At 37.8% G+C, this 20,521-nt stretch overlaps 1 protein-coding gene across 1 annotated transcript in view; it reads right to left on the reverse strand.

The window, feature by feature from the left end:
• The window catches only part of dab1a (DAB adaptor protein 1a), a 353,945-nt gene that overhangs the window by 315,382 nt on the left and 18,042 nt on the right, over window positions 1–20,521 (reverse strand). The window lies entirely within an intron of this gene.

Raw genomic sequence — 20,521 nt, forward strand, 5'->3', positions numbered from 1 at the left:
CATACATACATACATGCATGCAAACACACGCATATACCGTGCAATCACATTTATGGCAAGACATGAGAAACCAATTCCCTTTCGTCACGCCCACCTACAGGTCAGAGATAATCATAAAAAGTAATTGGTACACACTCTTGAATATATTAGTGTTTGATTTGGGCTCCATCGAACTCCCAAATATTCAATCTCTAGTGGCCAGCAAACTGGCAATACGGCACAGTGTGTTAATCAAGGTTTTTTCAAATGATTTCCCAGTGGCAAATAAACATATAGATAATCATATATGATTTTAGGCTGCATTTAACCTTTGTTTCCATTGCTGGTTGGTCTAAAGATTATTTTCTCAACTAATCAATTAGTTGTTTGCTTTAAAAAATGTCAGAAAATGGTAAAAAGTCGATCAGTGTTCTGTAAAGCCCAGGATGGCATCCATATTGGTATTGTTTTGTCTACAGCCCAAGGATATTCAGTTTATTGTCACAGAGGAGTAAGGAAACCAGATAATATTCACATTTAAGAAGCTGAAATCAGGTAATTTTGACTCTTTTTCTTGAAAAATTAGTTAGCAAGAATTAAATATTTGTCAAGTAACTGATTAATCACTGTATGTGTCTTCTTTTTCATTCACAACCTAATGTCTAAATGATTTTTCTTTGACTGCACTTTGCTTCAACTGTATCACTGCTCTGATAAGTCATATAAAATATGACATTGATAAAACATGATGTTTTAGAGTGCCGTTGTGCATTATTTATCGACGCACCCACATGAACGTGATGGCTACGCTGCATAACCTGCACTTCCTCTGAGTGTTGGTCGTGTGCGTCCACAGAAATTAATGCTACAGCAAGAATCAGCAGGTAAGCCCATGACGGGTGGGGGCAGTGTTATCAGGATGTGGAGTGAAGTAAGCAACAATGGCTAAAAGGGTTTAAAGAGATACTAACACAGCTTGTCACCACTGCAACTTTTTCTGCCATGACTATTTCAACACAGTAACGTCCTTAAGTGTCAGCATGTTTGGTTTAATGTGTCTACATTTTGCAAAATCTAAAATTCTCTAGGAGGATAATTCCAGCGTTCCAGCGAGGGACGATTCTGCCCTGACATACTGCTCAGTGGAATTTTTAATCCTCCAGATACACACAAATTGTGCAGGAAAAGATTAGACAATGCCAATATAAATATGCTGCAGTTATATGGAAAATATTTCTTGAACCCAACTGAAATCATTCATGGTTCTGCCTGCTGTGAGGCGTCTAATCTGCAGGAAATATAACAGAAGAAGACGTTTTTGTTTTCCAACTTTTTTGAGAAACTGTCCCTTCCTCTGCCAAAGACCAGGAGCCAGTGGATGACAGTCTCAAGCAAACAGAATTCAGAGTTTATCAATCAGCAATAGAAACAAACATTTCCAAATGACTGCACGGTCGTTCATGAACTATGCATGTTGAGAGTAGGGGTGGGCAATGTGGCCCTAAAATAATATCACAATATTTCAGGGTATAATTGTGACGATATTCTTGACAATATCACATAAAATTAAGTCAACATGGCATGGCAACAAAATCAGTGATAAAGTTTTACAGTTTACTTTCAAATATTCATTAAAAATTAAACAAAATTTATCCCACACACATGTTGCACATGTTGTTTTTTTGTGGAGATGTGAGAATCACCGAGGTTTACATTATCAATAGCCCCTTTGACACTGCCAGATTTTCCGCGAATGTTGGGCCGTTTTGCCGGCAAGCTGCGAGCGTTTAGACACACAGAGCCGGACTGGCGAGTTGATCCGAGGTGCCCAATTTTCCGCCTCGTAGGTTAGACATATTGGCGGAACCTTTTTGGTTTAAACAGAACGAGCAACTGGGGAGACAAGGAATTGTGCTCCCTCCTTGTCCTCGCAAACGAAGAGGCCATTAACCGCCAGATGACGGGGACGGTGAAGAACGGGCCGACTTATGAGAGAATCGCCGAAGGACTGACCAGCTGCGGCTTCCCTCCCACATCACTGTTTACGTCACACGCTGAGCTACACGTTTTGTTACTTGCTCACGCCCCCCATTGACCCGAAAAAGGGGCATTCTGTATAAACAAAAGTAGGTAGGCGGCATTTTGCTGCACTCCCCGATTTTGTTTTTATACTGCCAATGCTGAAAAAAGACTGATTGGGCTTTCCTGCAAATTTGCACAATTCCTGTTTAAAAAGGGCTGAAGTTTGATGACAAAATCAGTTGACGACACTGACTCCTGTGTGCGCACGGCGAGAGAGGAGAGGGAGAGACGCTGTGCTGCTGCCAGAGGAGCCGCTGAATGAGTTCCCTCTGAGCAGTAAGTCACTAAAAGAGTCTGAGAAGTCCAGGGCTGTTCATAAAACATTCAGGACGCCACAGTTTATTCCACACTACTGAAGCTGCTCCTCTTTTTGGAACCACCGCAGAGTCTGTAATAATTTAGCTTCCAGCCATGCTTGTTGTTGCCGTGGGTAACAATATGACGTCAAAGAGTCAAAATACTGCTGTTATCACAATATCAATTTTTCATATCATGTTAAAAATGATACCTGTATTATCGTGAACGATATAGTGAAGAGGTGTAAGGCCCCAGAGGAGGAAACAGTGAGCCACAGTTATATTTGCTACCACCATGTTTCTGTCCCTCCCCGACACGTTACCCCCACGTGGAGCAAACATGCACATAAAGAGTATATTTATTTTAACCAGTGAAACAAGTGGATTAAGTGTTCACATGGTATCAGGCGCTGATATTTACCTACTGAAGGGATTATCAAAGGTTTACACCACCCCTCTCAACTCAATTGAAATTTCCACCTCCACTTCCGCCCGTTCCAGTTGGGTCAGATCGGACGACCTCTTCTGATTGAGGTTACATGAGGGTTTTCTTTCATTCTGATTGGGCTATTATTCTGACTGTTAGTGGAATATGACGGCCCATATAAATGTACTTAATGCCACTGGCATTGCAGCTGCTTATCAAACACATGTGTAGATAAAAACCAAGTATATCATATACTTACACTCATTAAGAGTACTTATCACAAAGCACATTGTACTTTGAATATAGAGAGACACTTTGTACTTGAGTCTACTACATGCAGCATATTAAAATGAATAAATCATCAGCACATTAATTCTGAGACAGAATGTCTGCTAACAAAGGCCGCCATCACCAAGACGACCTGCAGCCTCTAATGGCCTCTACACTGCATTTTATACTGCGCGGCATCAAGTCAGACTTTGTAGAGAATGGACAGCTTTGCAGCACAAAGGAGGCAGCACAGAGAGAAGATAGGGTTTTGTCTTATTTTTGTGAAACACTAGCATGTATAATAGCAACCATTTATTTACGTCAATTCTACCAAGGTGTCATAACACATTTGCCAATGATATATTGATATTTTAAAATGCTATGTGCAGCACATTTAAGTACCTCTCAGCAATAACTCCCTAAAAGAGCATTTCTCTGTTTCCCTCTATTTAATCTCCTCCTCCCCCCAGTGCCTTCTGCAATGTCTGGGTGTCATTAATCTGATGGTGGTGGAGTGGTACCCATTACAGTCGCACACCCTAAATCAATGACTGATACACGGGGGTGTATGTGTGTCTGCATAGCCGAATATTGCAGTGAAGAATACTGGGATGTTCCTTCTCCTCCTCTTAACACTGTCTTTTGATTCCTCTCCCCGCATTGCTGATGATCTTACTCTGCAGGAGGGCCTAATGAGCTGACGGGCCTTCATGAATAAAGAGAGAAAACCCACGTACACACGTGTGCACGCACACATGTACACAAAAAATGACTCAGACTGTTTGTTTTAAAGAGTGAACAGTGTGATAAATCACAAATGCTAGTTAGAAGTAAATATTTGCATGTGCTAATTGGACTCATTAATGGCAGAGATATGAGTGGGGGTGGGGAGGGAGAAGAGATGAGTGACTACTTAAATATACACCACTGATCAGCTATCTAATTGGAGCTTTGTAATGCACACACACTCAGAACTGTTTGTGTGTTGGTGTGGTAGGCTGTGGGAGAGGAATGATTAATACCTTTCTTAGACACACACGCAGATGCAAACACACACACATACACACACTCAGGCAAAGACTCTTCACTGAACCCCCGTCTCCAAAGAGGCTTTCAAGTAAATTGAGTTTGGGTTTAGGGTCCTGTTTATATTAATGAGTCCACTGCCGGTTGAGTTAGACCCACTGCTCTGTGTTATTACCTGCTTGATAATGAATGCCAGCTTGACTAGCTGCAGTCAATGGAGGCTGCCACACACAGCAGATAATGCTGCAACTTGCCACTGGCTTGCAAGAATAGATTAGTTGCAATCTCCCAAGGCTAGAAAATGACGGCAAATGGCAAATGCAGAGAGAAACTGTGGCAGACCTGGCAGCTTGAAGGACTTTGACAATTACTATACAAGAGCTTGATCAAATAGCATTAGCAAATAATTGAATGCATTTGTTTTAACCTTCCTGGAAAAGCAGATTGGTGGCATTTGTCAAACAGGACAATACAATAAGTGCCTGAAGGTTTAAACTATTTTAGAGGTAATTTGGTAAAGATTTTAGTGATTGACTTATCTCACTATAGAAAGCCCTGCTCATCACTAATACAGGGCTGGGTGACATGGCCTATAAATAACATCACAATATTTTAGGCTATATCACCATACACAATATATATCACAATATTTTCAAATCTCCTCTAGATTCCCTTCACATGTCTGAAAATGCACCTTTTCAAGCTGACTTTATGATTATCATTTTATAGCTATATTTATAATTATGATTTCTGTCTAGGGCGGCACGGTGATGCAGTGGTTCGCCTCACAACAAGAGAGTTCCGGGTTCAATTCCCAGGAGGGAGTCCTGCTGTGTGGAGTTTGCATGTTCTCCCTGTGTCAGCGTGGGTTTCCTCCAGGTGCTCCAGCTTCCTCCCACAGTCCAAAGACATGCAGGTTAATTGGTGACTCTAAATTGTCCGTAGGTGTGAATGTGAGTGTGAATGGTTGTCTGTCTCTATGTGTCAGCCCTGTGATAGTCTGGTGACCTGTGAACTTATTTTTGTAAATTACTGGATTGTTTGACTTTATGATCTATGGAAACATTGCTGCTTTTTTTTTAACTGTGTCTTGTAAGGTGTCCTTGAGTGCTCTGAAAGGCACCTATCAATAAAAGGCATTATTATTATTATTATTACAGAAATAGTCGTGACTAACTAATCGGTATTTCATTAGAATGATATGACATAACATGACTGAAGGTAACGTGAATAAAACCTTCATATATTTCCTCGCCTGTGATCATGATTTCTGCCTCCGTCGTGTCAGATAGTTTCATCAGCAATAAATGACCCCACAATACTTGAGGACATCATCAAAGTCCATCTTTTCTTATTGTTTGGTTGAAAAATGGCAGAAATTAATTAATTAAAACAGTGGGTGTAAAACTTTTTTGTTTTGTCCAATTAATTTGTTTACATTATTAGCTATAGCTAATTTATTTAATTTTATAACATTAATTTATTTAACTTTATTATAGCAGTACTTTATTTAATTTTATTATAACATTACTTTATTTAACTTTATTATAGCAGTACTTTATTTAACTTTATTATAACAGTACTTTATTTCATTTTATTATAACATTACTTTATTTAACTTTATTATAACAGTACTTTATTTAACTTTATTATAACAGTACTTTATTTAACGTTATTATAACATTACTTTATTTAACTTTACTATAACATTACTTTATTTAACTTTACTATAACAGTACTTTAACTTTATTATAACATTACTTTATTTAACTTTATTATAACAGTACTTTATTTAACTTTATTATAGCAGTACTTTATTTAATTTTATTATAACAGTACTTTAACTTTATTATAACATGACTTTATTTAACTTTATTATAACAGTACTTTATTTAACTTTATTATAACATGACTTTATTTAATTTTATTATAACAGTACTTTAACTTTATTTACCAGTACTTTATTTAACTTTATTATAACAGTACTTTAACTTTATTATAACATGACTTTATTTAACTTTATTATAACAGTACTTTAACTTTACTATAACATTACTTTATTTAACTTTATTATAACAGTACTTTATTTAACTTTATTATAACAGTACTTTAACTTTATTATAACATGACTTTATTTAACTTTACTATAACAGTACTTTATTTAACTTTACTATAACATTACTTTATTTAACTTTATTATAACAGTACTTTATTTAATTTTATTATAACAGTACTTTAACTTTATTATAACATGACTTTATTTAACTTTATTATAACAGTACTTTAACTTTACTATAACATTACTTTATTTAACTTTATTATAACAGTACTTTATTTAACTTTATTATAACAGTACTTTAACTTTATTATAACATGACTTTATTTAACTTTATTATAACAGTACTTTATTTAACTTTACTATAACAGTACTTTATTTAACTTTACTATAACATTACTTTATTTAACTTTATTATAACAGTACTTTATTTAACTTTATTATAACAGTACTTTAACTTTATTTACCGGTACTTTATTTAACTTTACTTACCAGTACTTTAACTTTATTTACCGGTACTTTATTTAACTTTATTTACCAGTACTTTATTTAACTTTATTATAACAGTACTTTAACTTTATTTACCGGTACTTTATTTAACTTTATTTACCAGTACTTTATTTAACTTTATTATAACAGTACTGTTATTTAACTTATTTTTATAACAGTACTGGATTGTTTAACTTTATGATCTATGGAAACATTACTTTATTTAACTGTGTCTTGTAACAGTACTCTTATTTAACTATCAATAACAGGCATTATTATTATTATTACAGAAATAGTTGTATAACTAATTACTTTCATTTAATGATATGACATAACATGACTGAAGGTAACGTGCGTTTAAAACCTTATATATTTACTGTGATCATGATTTCTTTATTATAACAGTATCATTTAATCAGCATTATAGCAGTACTTTATTTAATTTTATTATAACATCTTTTCTTAACTTTATTATAACATGCAGAAACTTTATTTAATTATTATAACAGTACTTTATTTAACTTTATTATAACAGTAATTTATTTAATTTTATTATAACTAATTTATTTAACTTATAACTTTATTATAACATTGACTTAATTTAACTTTATTATAACAGTACTTTATTTTACTTTATTATAACAGTCCTTTATTTTACTTTATTATAACAGTACTTTATTTAATTTTATTATAACAGTACTTTAACTTTATTATAACATGACTTTATTTAACTTTATTATAACAGTACTTTATTTAACTTTACTATAACAGTACTTTATTTAACTTTATTATAACAGTACTTTATTTAACTTTACTATAACATTACTTTATTTAACTTTATTATAACATGACTTTATTTAACTTTATTATAACAGTACTTCATTTAACTTTATTATAGCAGTACTTTATTTAATTTTATTATAACAGTACTTTATTTAAACATGAGGATTTATTCACTGTGAGCAGGACACAAACTAAAAGCTCTCCAGGTCAACGTAAAATAGCCACAGGACAGAGTGACAGAACTGAAACGCCAAAGTGAGTCTAACATGCTTGACATGACAAGTTACATTTGGTGACTAAAATACAGTCATTTTATACATCCCATGTGATCAAGCTGCGATAAGCCTCCCACAGTCCAAAGACATGCAGGTTAATTGGTGACTCTAAATTGTCCGTAGGTGTGAATGTGAGTGTGAATGGTTGTCTGTCTCTATGTGTCAGCCCTGTGATAGTCTGGTGACCTGTGAACTTATTTTTGTAAATTACTGGATTGTTTGACTTTATGATCTATGGAAACATTGCTGCTTTTTTTTTAACTGTGTCTTGTAAGGTGTCCTTGAGTGCTCTGAAAGGCACCTATCAATAAAAGGCATTATTATTATTATTACAGAAATAGTTGTGACTAACTAATCGGTATTTCATTAGAATGATATGACATAACATGACTGAAGGTAACGTGAATAAAACCTTCATATATTTCCTCGCCTGTGATCATGATTTCTGCCTCCGTCGTGTCAGATAGTTTCATCAGCAATAAATGACCCCACAATACTTGAGGACATCATCAAAGTCCATCTTTTCTTATTGTTTGGTTGAAAAATGGCAGAAATTATTTAATTAAAACAGTGGGTGTAAAACTTTTTTGTTTTGTCCAATTAATTTGTTTACATTATTAGCTATAGCTAATTTATTTAACTTATAACATATACTATAACATTACTTTATTTAACTTAACTTATAACATATACTATAACATTACTTTATTTAACTTTATTATAACAGTACTTTATTTAACTTTATTATAGCAGTACTTTATTTAATTTTATTATAACATTACTTTATTTAACTTTATTATAGCAGTACTTTATTTAACTTTATTATAACAGTACTTTATTTCATTTTATTATAACAGTACTTTATTTAACTTTATTATAACAGTACTTTATTTCATTTTATTATAACATTACTTTATTTAACTTTATTATAACAGTACTTTATTTCATTTTATTATAACAGTACTTTATTTAACTTTATTATAACAGTACTTTATTTCATTTTATTATAACATTACTTTATTTAACTTTATTATAACAGTACTTTAACTTTATTATAACATTACTTTATTTAACTTTATTATAACAGTACTTTATTTAACTTTACTATAACATTACTTTATTTAACTTTATTATAACAGTACTTTATTTAACTTTATTATAACAGTACTTTAACTTTATTATAACAGTACTTCATTTAACTTTATTATAACAGTACTTTATTTAACTTTATTATAACAGTACTTTATTTAACTTTACTATAACAGTACTTTATTTAACTTTATTATAACAGTACTTTATTTAACTTTACTATAACATGACTTTATTTAACTTTATTATAACATGACTTTATTTAACTTTACTATAACAGTACTTTATTTAACTTTACTATAACATTACTTTATTTAACTTTATTATAACAGTACTTTATTTAACTTTATTATAACAGTACTTTAACTTTATTATAACATTACTTTATTTAACTTTATTATAACAGTACTTTATTTAACTTTATTATAACATTACTTTATTTAACTTTATTATAACAGTACTTTATTTAACTTTACTATAACATTACTTTATTTAACTTTATTATAACAGTACTTTATTTAACTTTACTATAACATTACTTTATTTAACTTTATTATAACAGTACTTTAACTTTATTATAACATTACTTTATTTAACTTTATTATAACAGTACTTCATTTAACTTTATTATAGCAGTACTTTATTTAATTTTATTATAACAGTACTTTAACTTTATTATAACAGTACTTTATTTAAACATGAGGATTTATTCACTGTGAGCAGGACACAAACTAAAAGCTCTCCAGGTCAACGTAAAATAGCCACAGGACAGAGTGACAGAACTGAAACGCCAAAGTGAGTCTAACATGCTTGACATGACAAGTTACATTTGGTGACTAAAATACAGTCATTTTATACATCCCATGTGATCAAGCTGCGATAAGCTGAGTATCATTGATATATCGCCCACCTCTAATACAAAACATTGTTACCTGGACTATCTGTGGGTCAATGCCAGTGTGCTCATTTGTATTCTCTCTGCTCTCAGAGCAAATGGAGTCCAGGCATCACACTGTTACTCAGTGTGAGAGTATTGATATAATGACAACATACTAGATGGTTAAAATATAGGTTTGAAGGCTCAGGTTATCACAGCTGTAAGTCATAATGCATAGCCCATGAATTGGCTTAAATCAAATAAATTAGGGCTGAAGGCTGGACATTTTCAGCCTGCAATGCAGCAGTGGTCAACATGGCGGGCAGATAGCAGATGTATGGAGCTGGGCGTTAAATAGACCACTTTATTATGTGAATGAGTGTGTTGATGGCACTTAGAGGAATCACCTGATCATCAGCTCATCTAGGTGGCACAAATGACTTCATGTTTCCGCTTAATACCTACGCTCGGAGCTCCATTTTAGCAGCTTAATTAAACCACTGGGCACGGTGGCTTTATTCTCCCCGCGCTCATTTTATCTCAACTGGAAAAATTTACTAAAACAATGTAATTGCTTTGTCCACCTTCATGTTTACAGCACAGGGAACCCTATTCTCTCAGGATGGCTGCATGTTATTCTAAGAAACAGAAGAAGGTTTGATCATAAAAACAACCGAGTTGATGACAAATTGATAGCATATAAATATGACCGACACCAATATACATCTTATTAAGACTGCTGAGCCTGTGACTGAATTGTGCCAGCGCCTCCAACTAGAAATTCAAAATCTGCCAAAGTACTTCGGTTTTCGGGAGTTCAGGGTTTGCTAAAAATCAGAATTGTGTCATGAAATATGCCTTCATACTCTCGAGAGCCAGGCTGTGTTGTTCTGAGAGTGCAGCAAAGTCAGCAAAGGGAACAATGAGTGCAGAGAGAAATGCCTCAAATCATGTCAAAGCACCGTCTAACCACACCTCTCATGTGATTATAAGCCGCACCATGAAGAATCACACTATGCACACAGCTATAAAGAGCAACTCAGTCTGGCAGATCTCTGTAAAGAGAGTCACTGGGATGGATAGAGAGGCTGTAACTGGTGCATGTCATTTTTAGGAAGCTGGAAATTTGATTTTTTTTTCTGGCTTTTTTAAAAAAGTGCAGTTTGTCTCTTCTACACTGAACAAAAATATAAATGCAACACTTGTATTTTCTCAATTTTCATGAGTTAAAATAAAAGATCCAAGATTTTGTCTATGCACACAAAGGGCTTATTCTTCTCATGTTTTGTTCACAATTTTGTTTTAATCTGTGTTAGTGAGCATTTTGCCAGCATGATCCAATAATGCATCCACCTGTCAGGTGTGGCATATCAAGATACTAATTAAACAGCATCATTACTACACAGGTGCTCACAATAAAAAGCCACTCGAAATGTGCAGTTTCATCACACAACACAGTGCCACAGATGTCGCCAAGTTTTATGAAGTGTGCCATTTGCATGCTGGCTGCTGGAATGTCCACCGGAGCTGCTGCCCGTGAACTGAATGTTCATTTCACGACCATAAGCAGCCGCAACCACAGAACACGTGTAACCACACCAGCTCGGCACCTCCACATCCAGCATCTCTATCTGCAGGATCACCTGAGATGCCTATATGTCACTGTACCAATTATTACACAGCGAGGTTACAGCTCTCTCAACTTTTCCCTCAACTGTTTATCTAATAAAACATATGTCTTCAGAATAAATATTTAAAAGGGTAAAGAATGAAATGCAGCATCAGCTCTCCATGAACCTTGTCTGACTCTTAAGTTCAGACTACGAGCTGCAAATGTTGTGAGCCAGGTGGGATGATATTTTTCCTGCTGTAGTGAGCTGAAGTAATAGTAGCCTATAGCTGGATGTTTGAAAGGCTGCAGCAGTCCATCTGCAGCTGCAAACAGTGAAATCCACCAGCTTTGCTCAGCATGAGCAGTCAACATTCTTCATGTGTAGCGATTGAGAGTATGGTACCCTGTGGGTATTACATTGGACTGGCCTCTCAGTGTGTGTGTGTGTGTGTGTGTGTGTGTGTGTGTGTGTGTGTTGTGGTGTCTCAGTGGTCTGCTGGTTCTCTATGAGTGAAGCTTCAGCAAGCTTTAATAATTCACCAGTCTCTTTTAGCTCCCAGACAAACTGAGTTTTCACCGACAGGGGATTCAGGGAGCGAGCACAGAGGCAGCTTTGATTTAACTGGAGTCCAGTCTCTTTCTCACACACACACTCATACACATACATGAGAGGCTTGTGGTACAGTTCTCTGATACGCTCCCACACATACTTCCTACAACAGTAGCCTATGTAACCCCAGTGAAGAAAAATGCCACACTGTGTGGGGCGCAGTCTGTATTTCTAGACTAAATACGTCATGATGTGCAGACAAGGACTTTCCTAGTTCAAAGGTTCCTCTGAATGCATACTGGAAAAAATATTGTAGGGGGAAAAAAAGAAATGCCAGCTGTGGCCCACTTGATGCTGGAACAGCCAATCTGATTAGGGTTACACAGTCTCGCAATAGCCGATAGCCTACCTACACTGAATGGCAGCTGCAGTGGTACTGGCTGTTGTCTCCTACACGCACCCCAACAAGTGGATCAGTCCATCATGTAATGTCAGAGGTCAAGCAGAAGAGGTCAAGTGGGAAATAAGTGAAATCAAGACAGACAGAATGGAGTAGGTGGAATGAAAATACCAATTAGACGGATAAACGAGCTAAAAAGTGAAAAGATGGAGCAGAAAAGGTCAGAGACAAAATAAAAAGCACTCAAGGCTAATGCTGCAAAGTGTCTCTAACTATAGCAGCAGTAATAACAATAACAACAGCTGACCAAATGAAGAGGAGGAAAGAGCAACATGGACAGATGAGCAGTCAGGTTGACACCAGCAGAGCTATGTTACAGCCCAGCCCAGGGGCAAGAAGATGAGGTCGTGCCCGCTGCTGATGACGAGCGACATGACAACCTCTGAGCAGGTGATACTGTTAATGTTAGTGACAGTAAACAGAGCTAGCCAGTTAGCAGCAGCACCAAGCAGTGTCAATGTTGTACCACTCAGGTGGCTTCAGCTTATTAGGTTTTAACTGAGTGTATCTGAGCTGTAAATGTGTTTTAAATGTATTCTATGGTCTGTTATATCTGAATATTAGACTGTAGCAGTAGGGCCGGTCCAGATGAAAACCACCAAGTTGAAATTTGTTTCCAGTCCTTGTTTTATAGTTCATGATTTACATGTCATGTTCACTTTTTTCCCAGTGTATTTTTTATGCTACACAAAGCCATGTTTACCATATTTCACACAGTGACATGATGTTGGAAAAATAAGAAGATGAAATAAGCACTAGAGCTGAGACTGACTGGGGAGTAAAATCAACGTTATCAAAATTTAGTGTAAAGATCATCAAGACTGATTTCTTTCTGGTTTTTGATTTGGTTGTTATTTAATAAAGGATCTGCAGCTCTGTCTCAAATATCCCCAGTAATTACAGCTGGTGACATGATGGAGACGGGAACATTAGCTGCACACAAGCAAATATATAACAACCAGAAAACGAGCAGAGATCCAGCAGAAACATTTAATAGTGTTGTCATGATACTGGGATTGAAACAATACCTTGAAGAAAAATTGATATTTGATACCATAAGGAAACACTGACATTAAGGGCATACAATTAAAAATTTCTGTTAAAGGATAAATGTAATAAGGCTATAACATGACGATTGTTTGGTTAGCAGCGGAGTTGACTGTAGTAAACATCAGCAATAATTAAAACTTTTTTACATTCAAACTGTAGTATGTAGAAAGCCTGAAAACGGTTGATTTTTGAGTCTCATCTGAGTTAGGTTTCATTCGTCTCCACGCTGAGCCCCTCCTACCAGACAAGCACGCGAGTATTTTATCCTACTTGGTTCTATTTCTCCTTCTCTGGGAGCCTCGGGTCTCCCTCACCGCGCAGCAGCCCGCCCCATCCCTCCCTCGTGGCCCCGCACATACTGCCAAGGCTGGGCTCTCGCTCTCCGCTCTGCTCCCACGGCCGACCCTCGCGTCTTCCGGCCGGGCCCGGCCCCACATCACCCTTCCCCTCCCTCCGGGGCTCCGGGGAACCGAGCTCTGTCTTCCTTTTTTTGGGTTTAGCCGTGTAGGCAGTTGTAGCCAATGCTGGAATAGCTATTTTACCTGGTGCACTGTTCGCCATTGCCGCTTGCTCTCCCCTTCTGCCGGCAGCACGGGAACACACATATGCAGTAGAACAGCCAATAGGAACGCAGTGGTCTGAGCACAGAGCCATGGTGAGGTGCAGAAACCTATTGTTTGTCTCAGACCACTTGATTTACATTATGCTTAGAGGATATTATAAAATTTTTACTCAATTATACCAAAACAATGTTGCCTACTGGAGCTTTAATGAAAACAATATTGTCATTGTGGTAGTGCAAATGTTAAAAAGCCTATGAGGTGGTCACACATTCAAAACGCAATAAAGTGCAAGTACAAAAAACAAAACAATTAGGGCTGTAACGATTAGTTGACTAATCGATGACTAATTGACTATTAAAATAATCGACTAATCGGTTTGAGTCATTTTTCATAGAAAAGTACTATAAAAGTACCCAAAATACTCTTATTGCAGCTTCTTACGTTCAAATATTGGCAGCTTTACACACTCTCCCATGACGATGAACTAAAACCCTTGTGAGTACGAAACAAGACATTAGATGACATAATTTTGGGGTTTGGGAGAGACAGACCGACATTTTTCAACATTTTAACACATTTTTCGATAAAATGATTAGTCGACTAATCGAAGAAATAATCGACAGATTAGTCAACAATGAAAATAATTGTTAGTTGCAGCCCTAAAAACAAAACTGTGCGGCAAAAGCCTATATGCAACTAAAGTGAATGACACGAGTGAGAAGACAGGCGGGGCTATGTGGGCACTGCAGTGGTGTGTGTGTGTGTGTCAACTCCCTGTCAGAGAGATGGGAGAGTAAGAAAGCTGTAGCAATAGTATCAATAAAAATGAGTACTGAAACTGTTTCAAATATCCAAAATTGATATGTATCAATAAATCTATATCTTTGACGACACTATTTAGTGGTACTACATTTCACAGTGCAAGTTAATGCATATTAATGCACGGTGGTGCAGTGGTTAGCACTGTCGCCTCACAGCAAGAGGGTTCCTGGTTCGAACCAAGGGTGAAGAGGTTCGAACCCTGGGTTGGGGGAGCCCTTCTGAGTCTGCATGTTCTCCCCGTGTCAGCGTGGGTTTCCTCCAGGTGCTCCAGCTTCCTCCCACAGTCCAAAGACATGCAGGTTAACTGGTGACTGTAAATTGTCCATAGGTGTGAATGTGAGTGTGAATGGTTGTCTGTCTCTATGTGTCAGCCCTGTGATAGTCTGGTGACCTGTCCAGGGTGAACCCTGCCTCTCACCTAGCATCACCTGGGATAGGCTCCAGCCCCCCTGTGACCCCTAACAGGATAAGCAGTTACAGAACATGAAGGAATGAATATTAATGCTACCTTAAAAGTGTGCCCACCAGAATTGGAAATTAACTTTTTGTCCACCTGCCACTGCCACTCTGACTGGATTCCAAGAACTACCAGTCATTTAATAGATTAACGATTTTTTGGCTGGTGAGTGAAGCACATGTAGCAGCCACTTGCATACTTAACCAGCATTTGGCTGGTGGCTGGTGCCATTTCCAACCCTGGTGGCCACAGACAGCACGACCGGACACCTCTGATGGATATTTTCTGCTGCACTGGAAGTTGTATAAAGACATAAAAACCTTACCACATGCAACTCAAATCCCAGACACACTCTCAAACCAAAACAAAATGTAATATTTACTTGGAGAAAGAACCGACATTGACATGGAGGAAGCAAAATGTTTTAGGGCATGAAGCTGTATGAGCTCCTTTAAACTCTGGTTCTCAACATTACTGTTAAATTCAATTGTTCAACTCTATCCGTTTATATTTCACCATGGTACACTGTGTAGTATTTTTCAGTGCCACTCACTTTGTCATACAGTAATATGGCCTTTCAGCATCTGCAGACAGAAATGTGAAGCACTGCTTTTTCCCCAAATAGATACACCAAAACAGCACATATTCTACAGGCTGTATTTTGCAGTAAATTTTACAGTAAACTGGAATGGTAAATTTGGCTTGTGAATAGATGGCTCACTGACAGAAAATGAAAAGAGGTTGGAGAGCATTTCAGTCTTGGCTAAAAGATCCTTGTAGGCCTGAGGCAGTCCTGCATGAAGGAGTGTTTTGGCTATATGCATGAAGCAAAAAAAGAAAAAGAAAATCCATGTCATGGGTCCATAAATACACAGTACATTAAGACGAGTCTCCTCGTGTGCAAACCCTGAATTATCATTGAAGCTCGCTGCCTGCTCACAAAAGAACCTAAAAAAAAACACAACTGAGTTTTATTTAACTCTCTTCAGAATAAAACACACAAGTACATGCGCGCGCACACACACACACACACACACACACTTGTATGACAGTAATCAGTATTGAAAAGGCTACATTGTAAACCCATGTCTAATTTCACAGATGCTGAACAAATTGTCCTCTAACCTAAAGAAGAGCGTGTTCGTACGGGTGGTATAATTTGTGCAATTGTGTATGTGTGTGTTTGTTTGTGTGCGTGTCTCTGAGTGTGTGTTTGAGTGTGTATTCATCTCGGATTCAGACAATGAGAGAAAGTCAGGGAGGCGTGACGAGAGCTCAAGTTGCAGGGGGAATATCTATGTGATTGTGTCTGTTCGTACATCTTGACACTTGGCGTGTGTGTGTGTGTGTGTGTGTGTGTACGTGCACAAGGGTGGGGGACGCGACCAATACAGTACATGAGTACATCTCTGCATTAGGCTGCAGTGCAGAACGGCCGACAGAGCTTCACACGCATCTCGTCAAGATTCAGAGGCCGTCACGTATCTGCTTGATGCAAGTTGACAGTTTCACTTCTAAACCGATTTACAGTGAAATGACACTCACACAGCCTCACTCACTGCTGCAGAGCCAATGAATAGCCAAACATGTCATTTTTTTCCCCTTTAACATCAACAAGCTATAAAGTTCGCTGGATGTGTACATATTTGTGTATAGAATCAGTATCTTTCTCACATTCTGTAGAGCCAAACGCATTTATTGTATGTCACTCTTTGAAAGCCTATTTGCCTCTTCAAAACCCCAGCCTGCAGTTCACTGAATCAAAGAGACATCCATACATTTCCATTATAATATTCATGGGTATTTAAATAAATCAGCATTTTGGTCTCCAGAAGATTATGAGAGCCCCACAAACCTATCAGGTGACATCAGGGTTCAGGTGTGAGTTTATTGCTTTTGTCAAACTGGGCGTTTATTTATTTCTCAGCGAAAAACTGGAAAATCTATTTAGCCCCAATAAGAAAATGACAGCTCAAGAGCTTACCCGAGTGACCACATCCAGGGCAGAGTTTAACCTCCTTACAAACAACAGCTCCCTGATGGATATCTGGCTGGATGTGAGACAGTCCTCTGTGTGTGTGAGCACGCGTGTGTGTTTGAGTTTCCTCTTTATAGTGTGTATGTCTGGGAAAAAAACACCGAAACCTCACACACATCAATCTACCTCCCCATAAATGGACTGTCAGAAAAAGTTGTTTGTGTTCAAAGAGAGGCCAGATAGGAAGCAGGAAGGAAGCAGAAAAGAGACAGAGAGACAGGGGAGGCGAGATCGAAGGGATGCTATGAGTAGGGATGGGACGACGTACAATTTTATTGCAGATCGCCATACAAAAACACTGAGTTGGTTGGATGGTGGTGAATCTTCGTTATCTGGATAATCATGAATAAAAGAGCTGGATCGATTTTGCCGGTCCAGTCAGGTGTACGAGCTTAAACCAGTTTGATTTCATGCAAACCAGCTGAACCAGCATTTGTCATTATCATACGTTTTAAAATTAAAAAGGAAAATTAAAAAGTAGTCACATCAGCAACCTGTGCTGAGGGCAGAAACATGAAGTGAAGGCGGGAGGGGGAACAAGTGGCACCCGTTATACTTGGCAGAGCTAGTCAAAAGAACTAAAACTGCACCAGTGTGGCAACATTTCAGATTTAAAGCTGACGAAAGAGGTGTCCTAACTGGCTGCAAGCTACATTGTGCACCGACTTGAGCTGAACACGGCTGACATACACATTTCACACAAGCTGAAATGAGGAATTATCTCTATGATACCTTTGTTCTCCACAAAAACACAAAATACGGTGGCATCTGGCAGGAGGAAGACTGCCAGGGAGCTTTAAGGTTCTGTTATGGTAAGTGACCATCACTATTAACGAGCTAGGCTTGCCTTTGGCTATTCTGCATGTAAAATCCAGTTAATGTTACAATATAAAATGTGTTTTTATTTTGTTCAAAAAGTACAAGCAAACAAAGATAGCAAGTACTCACTCATCTTTTAAGTAGTTACGTCTCCTGTATGATCTCAAGCACACAGCTGATATTTATGTGGTTTGTTTACATGATGTGCATATTTAATGGATTCAGTTTAGACCGAGAGCTCTAATGGAACCTGATATTCGGACACATTTGCTGTTGGGACATGGTGTCATTATATTCCATCTGGGAGTGGCTACAGAGCCAAGTGTGACTAGATCTTGTGGTACAATTCAGTATAGCAGTCTGGTGTTTGGCTCACACACATCCACCGGCCCAGCCTTAGTGAATATCTTGTCCAGCAGCACTTAAAGAGATCGCTGTGTGTGCACCAACCTCAAAAAATGCCAGATAGCTTGATGAAGCACTGGCATACAGTATTTTATATTGCAAGATCCAATGCCATTTCAAATTCTTGAAAAGTCTGCCTTTTAAAGACTGTTTATTGTTTTTCACTAAAGAAATGCATGTCCTATTTATTATGAAGTAAAGACATTTGTTTCTTGATAAATGTAAGGTAATGTTACTGCAGTGTGTGTTAGTGCCATCAGAAGACCCCTCAGTCGACTCAAATTGCTCCAAGTCAAGCAGCCTTTTTCTTCTGCTAGCCAGCGTGCTGTGCTGTGTGAACTTCTGAGGACGTTTTAGTCCTCAGAAGTTGCTGCGGAGGGAGCGCTTCAGACTTTCACGATACTCTTTGGTACAGACAGCTGCAGACACACAGGCAGCAGCACGATGGAGGAGCGACTCTGCACCGCAAGGCTCCGAGATAACAGTATGTTCTCTCAGCTTAGAAGTTGTGAATTTACAAGGTTGCAGCAACTTAATGCAACACGGTCTCTGGCTTTTGTTTGATGTCTAGTGTTGGCAAAAGATGTTGCTGCACATTTCTGATCCGTCATTAATGCAGTTAGCCTGTTTATTATAATAAATGAATGTCACTGTCACATTGAACGTCCTGCTAAACCCTGTTCAAAGTTTAAAACGTGATATGGGGGAAAAAAAAAGAATCAAACATTCATAGTGAACAGCCAAAACTGATTTGACTGACTGAATCGGGTACAGACCTAATTTTGATGATCACTGGGATAATATTGTGAATGACACTTATTTTGGGCCGGATAATCATGACATGACATTTTTATTTTGTCCTGTGTGTGTACAGAAAAGAGGAATGGGCCCGACAGATTGTGCCTGTTGGGTTTGAACGCTCATTTATAGAATAATTGTTTCCCAATTTTCATATTTATGAAATGATTCTGACATTGTCCTCTCAGGGGAAAACAGTTCCTATAATCAGATATTAACTGTGTGGAATGGATTCTGCTATGACATACTTAATTCAATCAAAACTGTCGTCAGATTAAACTAATTTGTTCATGTGCTCAGCTCACTGTTCTTCTCAATACAGGATGACAACACACTGTGACAGGCTGATATTTCCCAGCCTGTTCCCATCACACCCACACAACCCATCTGCAAAGAGCACAGAGGCAGTCCCTGAACATTACAGTCAGATGACATTTAGGGCATGACAGGACACTTTTAACACATTTTCCACTGTATGCGTATGTGCATGAGTGTGTGTGTGTGTGTGTGTGTGTGTGTGTGTGTGTGTGTGTGCGCGTGCATATTTATGTGTGCATGTATGTGTAGGCCCAGGATGTGTCGCGGCCTGGATAAATGTGACATTTCCGTGATTAGGGCTTGTGAGGCCAATGCCTCATTAAAGGTTATCTGTTAATTACAAGGACAAGTTGGGGTCAATATCGAGGTGACAATGCGCCCTCTCTCTTCCTGTTGTCACACACACACACACACACACACACACACACACACGCGCGCAGTTAAGTGTAACAGTGTTAAGAGTGGTTTGTTTGGCCTGACCCTTTGCTGTGTGTAAAGCCACAAAAGCAAAGAGGGGCTAAAAGGGTTCACCACAGTCGCTCTAATGTCCGCGCTTGCATCAATGCTTACAAACACGTTTACTGTACACACACACACACACATCCATATAACCCTAATACAGAAACCTGATAAGGACATAAAGTCAAATCAAAGACGGTCTCAGTGTATTAAGCTGTATTGTAAACTTGTGAATAGTGCTCTGCTATCTGCTCAATGAGATCAGCTGCGGTAACAGCCCAGCTCTCAGACAGAATAGGAGGCCATTAGCCACAACACAGACAGATGGAGCAGAGGATGAACGTCTCCGAGATGTGCTGGAATGGAGCTTCACCAGCCTCTCTATCATGCACACAGATAGCACCACTAACACCGAAACAATCACAAAACAGACCTGGAAGCTTCAGAATAAATTACAACCTAGAAGCTTCAGTATAAATTCTAACTTTCAAAGAGGCACTTTAAAATCCCCTCTGTGCATC

Source organism: Epinephelus fuscoguttatus, linkage group LG10 (assembly GCF_011397635.1).
Source record: "Epinephelus fuscoguttatus linkage group LG10, E.fuscoguttatus.final_Chr_v1".
NCBI classification, from domain to species: Eukaryota; Metazoa; Chordata; class Actinopteri; order Perciformes; family Serranidae; genus Epinephelus; species Epinephelus fuscoguttatus.